The sequence below is a fragment of the Macrotis lagotis genome, chromosome 1 (genome assembly GCF_037893015.1).
Source record: "Macrotis lagotis isolate mMagLag1 chromosome 1, bilby.v1.9.chrom.fasta, whole genome shotgun sequence".
NCBI lineage: Eukaryota > Metazoa > Chordata > Mammalia > Peramelemorphia > Peramelidae > Macrotis > Macrotis lagotis.
In genome coordinates, this window is record NC_133658.1 from 189,848,313 (window position 1) to 189,853,288 (window position 4,976).

Here is a 4,976-nt window from a genome sequence, read left to right on the forward strand (position 1 = left end):
TTGACTTTGAGGTCATGCTATTTGATAACATGGCTGAAAACATCATGCTAAAAAGCATGAGAGCAAAGGCATATTCTTGTTTTATTCCATTGGTGACTGGGAAATCTTGAGAAGATCACACACTAGCCAGAACTTGAGCATACATGCCATCATAAATTGATATACAATACTGATGAACTTCTCCCAGCAACCAAATTTTGACATAATTTTCCATAAACCATCATGACTGACAGTATCAAAGGCTTTTGTCAGATCTATAAATGCTGTATACAAATGTTCTGTTCTTGACATTTTTCCTGAAGTTGTCATGCAGCAAATAATTTCTTGACTTTTTTTTGAAGCTACACTGGCTCTCAGGGAGGTAACTGGGTTAAGGATCAGTCTATTGAGAAAGACTCTGGCAAGAATCTTACCAGCTAGAGGATAGAGCACCTGCCCTGGAGTCAATAAGACCTGAGTTCAAATCTAGCTGACATTTAATAATTGCCTAGCAGTGTGATCTTTGGCAAATCATTTAATTCCATTACCTTAAATAAATACACTTTTTTAAAAAATGACTAAAGCAATGACTGTGATTGCCCCAAGACAATCTGTTCCCTTTACCTTTACAGAGATGGATAATGGTGGCATCTTTGAATTCTTGGGGAATAACCTCTTCATGCCATATAACCTGGAAAATTTCAGTCAGTTTTTGCATGAGCAATGGCCCCCCCCCAAATTGTATATTTCACTGGAATAGAATCAACACCAGGTGCTTTGCCACTTGAAAGGGGCCTAATAGTATTCAAAACCTCTTCTTCAATTGGAACTTCAGCTAGGGACTGATTGAATTCAACTTGACATAAATCACCAGTGACTTCTGTATTGATTGATGATGATCTGCTAAGAATACTATGGAATTGTTCAGCCCCTCTCTTTAGGAGCATGCCCCTGTTGTTAATCAATATGAATTCATCAGCACTGAATAGTTGAGATGCACCATATGTCTTTGGTTCACCTTCAGGGCATCCTAAAAGCATTTTAGTTTGTTATTGTCTGCATAAAATTGAATTTCATCTGCCAAGAGTCCTGCAACTCTCTAAACTTCCCTTGTACTTTACTTTTGATGGAATTAATGCCACCTTCTTAGAAATGAATGAATTATCCTACTGGTAAACCCTATGAAGTTCTTGTTTTTTCATTTAGGAGCTACTGTATTTCTCTTTCATTTTCAATAAACCAGTCTTGGTGTTTGCAAGTGTTCTGGCCCAGATAAGCAAATGCAGTACTGTATACCAGGTCTCTGGAAACTATCCACTCCTTTTCTGCTCCATGGTTGCCAACTGTGTATTGGATCATCCCCCCCCCCCCCAAGTTAGTAACAAATTGTTCCCACTTAGAGAGACACTCTAATCTCTTGGCAATTCTTCTAGTATTCATTTTGCCTTGGGGCCACCTCTTTGGTTGAATGTGAATATTTAGCTTAGAGTGAATGTGTCTGTGATCAGTCCAGCACTCTGCACTATACATTGCCTTTGTCACACTCACATCCTATCAGTCTCTTCACCTTATAATTACATAGTCTATTAGTCAATGTTTCCTATGAGAGTGCATTTAGGAAGTTTTATGTAATGGAACACAGTGGTTGTGATGAGGTCATGAGATTCTCAAGTCTTCAGTGGTAGGTTACCATTGTTGTGGCTGTTTTCAATTCCATTCCTCACAAGGACTCCCTACCATATGAGCCTACTCTAGCATTAAAGTCACCAGAATTATAAGTTTTTCCTCTTTGGGCACATTTATGATGAAGGTCTCCAGGTCTTTATAAAATTTTTCTTTAACTTCATCAGTGTTCATGATGGTGGAGTCATGGCATTTTCCTAGAAGTGGCAATCTCATTGTCATAAGCCTGTCACTCACTCCTTTTGGCAGGCATTTAAGAATGTTGACTACATTAGTTTTGATTGTAAAATCTACCCCAGCTTCATGGTGTTCCCCTTCACTGCAGTCATTCCAGGAAAATGTGTATGCAACTCTGACTTCAGTAAGCTGACTTTCATTTGACAGTCTTATTTCATTCAGGGCTACTATTTGGATATGATACCTACTGAGTTCTCTTGCAACAAGAGCTGTTCATCTTTTAGGATCTTGTATTGTCTATGAGTGTGTGCATATTTCATGCACTGATAGTGAGTGGAACCTTCTTCAAAAAATATTTTGTAGTTTTTTTTGTGTGTCTTGACTACACTGTGGGACCCCTGCCTGCTGTAGTAATCAGACCAGGGTTAGGTAACAGACAATTTTTTTGGTTACCTTTTCCAGGCCTTTCCTCACATTAGAAGATGAGCAGTGTGATCCTTAAAAGAGCTACTCAGTCGCTTCAGGGGGCTACCATATCTCATTTCTGCTTTCAGTAGGGAAATGACCCTATGGCTTGGGCCATATTTGTGCAGGGTTGTGACTACAGTTCCCAGTATATCCTTACCAGCTGTTTCATCACTTGCCCATTACCACAGGACTTTAATGAATGGTTATGAGTAATGTCTCTTGTTGTGTAGGTAAATTGCATTTAAATGAGGTAAAGCTGCACAAAGTCATCCACCTTACTCTCTCTCCAAAGTCATCATGATCCAACATAGCAAGACAGAGTCAAGAAAACTGGTAGATGGCTCTAGATGCAGAGGATAACTTTGGCATCTTTGATGTCTAGCCAAGCTCTAAGCACTCCACCTGTTTCAGTTAGCTTCATGGCCATTGGAACAAATTGTTCTCTTCCACCCATTCCACCAGTAGAAGACTTCACATACTTGGCAGTTAGACTCCCCCAACTACTCACTGATGAGTTTAAGACTCCTTCAGTTACCCTCAACCTAGTTTGGGGTTTACTGGAGTGTAGCTGTTGTGCATACTACAGTTTCTCGGAGCCACAGGTGAGAGTTGGGTGGCTCAGGTGGACATCAAAGGTGGAAAGTATCCCTAAAAAGGGCTCAGTAGCCTTCACACCAAGGTACTGTTCTTCCTTGAACACATCCTACACACCCTGTTGCTGAAGTCAGAAAACCGTTAAAGATAAATATCTTTGCCTAGGAAAAGGTATGGGAATGATTTCAGACAAAGCTTCATTAAGATCCTCCCAACTAATCCCCATTGTGCTATTTCCTTCATAAAAAAGAAAATTCCCACTTTGCCAGTCTAGAATATTACTTTTAATACGGTGACTACATGATTGTCAGATATGATTCATATCTAGAATCAAACAGAGCCAAGAGAGTTTTTCCTCCTATTGTGATACATTGTTATAACTATTTCCCTCTTTTTTTTCTTTTATAACAAATTTCTGTAATCAAGAAATTTTGAAGGTACAATATTAAATCAATTAAATAGTAGATTGATAATGAATCATCTCACAATGTTGAAATAAAGTACAGGAGGATATCCTCCTAAGGTAAAGTAGACAGATAACAAGATAAGTTTGTAATATAAAAACTTTCTAATTAAATGGAATAGTAAATTTTGAAAAAACAACATGATTAGACTTTTTTCTAAGCAGACTTTGAGTATATTTTACAAATAAGTTCTTAAAATTGAATTAAGTATTAATTAATTCAAGATTAAGGAAACTATACAAAAATTATTTTCCAATTTTTATAATATCTGTGATAATTTTAAAAGGCTGAATAATAGTTCTATGAAATTCCTAAGTAAAAAACCCTAGGATCAGACAGAATTACAAGTGAATTCTATCAAATATTTAAAGATCAATTAATAGTGAGATTAAATAATTGTTTGTAATAATATGCCAAGAATGGAATCCAACCAAACTCCTTTACTGGAAAAAAAATGACACATATATTAAAACCAGGAAGAGAAAAGCAGAGAAAGTTATAGATCAATGTCATTAACAAATATAAATGAAAAGATTCTAAATTTAAAAAACTGAAGGCAGGAAGTTGAACAATATCAGATCTCAAACTCTCTTATAAAGAAAAATTACCAAAACAATCCATGCCAGCTAGGAGTTAGAAAAGTAGCTCATAAATTTGCACTTCACAAATTTGCATGTCATCCTTGCACAGGGGCCATGCTAATCTTTTGTGTATTGTTCCAATTTTAGTATATATGCTGCTGAAGTGAGCCCAGTAGCTCATAAAAAAAATCCTCATAGTACACAATTTAGGTGAGGATAGAAATAACAAATGGAATTTGAACAGAAATTATCTGGTTTCAAAATTAGAAAAACTTTAAATGGTTGTACTAAATTATATTAATTAGTTGTACTAGAAATCTCTAGATTTGGAACCCGAAAAGCAGAGACCCCTTTAGAACTGTCCTGAGAATAAAGACTTTTGTCCATGAAAAGATAGATAGGTATAAGATAATTATATGAGGCATCAAGGACGCAAAATGTGCTGGTTAAATGGATATTGAGAATGGGTTACTAAGATTAAAGGAGACAATGTTAATTATCTTTGATGCTAATTGTTTTATTGCTTTGTATGGCTTATGTTTAAGTTTTGTTGGTTACCTAGGTGGCATGGAAATCTCCCTTCTCCAAATTAGTCCATTGTGAGTCCTCTAAATTCTTTGATCTGTACCTGATTTAAAGCAATTATGAAAATTGTAACAAAAACATTGATCCTAACTCTGTGTGACTGGGGAACTGAATCATTTCTATGTTTTGTTTAGAGATTCATAACTAAAGACCTATTTTAAGCTGACTAGAATTTCAGATTCAAGGATTGGTGTAAGTTTTCTCTGCAGGAACTTACCAAATCCTTCTTATTACTACCAAAGCTACCAAATTTGTGGGTTTAAACTGAATAATCTGAAGTAAACCTCTAATCTTAAATGGATGGCAAAACTATATGGGAATCTCAAGATTCATTTAGTTATGAACCCAGAAGTAGGTGACATACAGATGAGATAGCTGTCCCAGATTCTGAATGAGAGCCGAATATACTGTCCTCTTCCTTTTTTCTTTTAATGTGGCCAAAAAC

General features: G+C 36.3%; 1 non-coding gene across 1 annotated transcript; it reads right to left on the bottom strand.

Annotated features, from left to right (window-relative positions):
- Window positions 1-4,013: 4,013 nt before the first annotated feature.
- Window positions 4,014-4,117, bottom strand: LOC141510484 (U6 spliceosomal RNA). The gene has a single exon (XR_012474967.1). It is a non-coding gene; the product is annotated as a U6 spliceosomal RNA (small nuclear RNA).
- Between the last annotated feature and the right edge of the window lie 859 nt (window positions 4,118-4,976).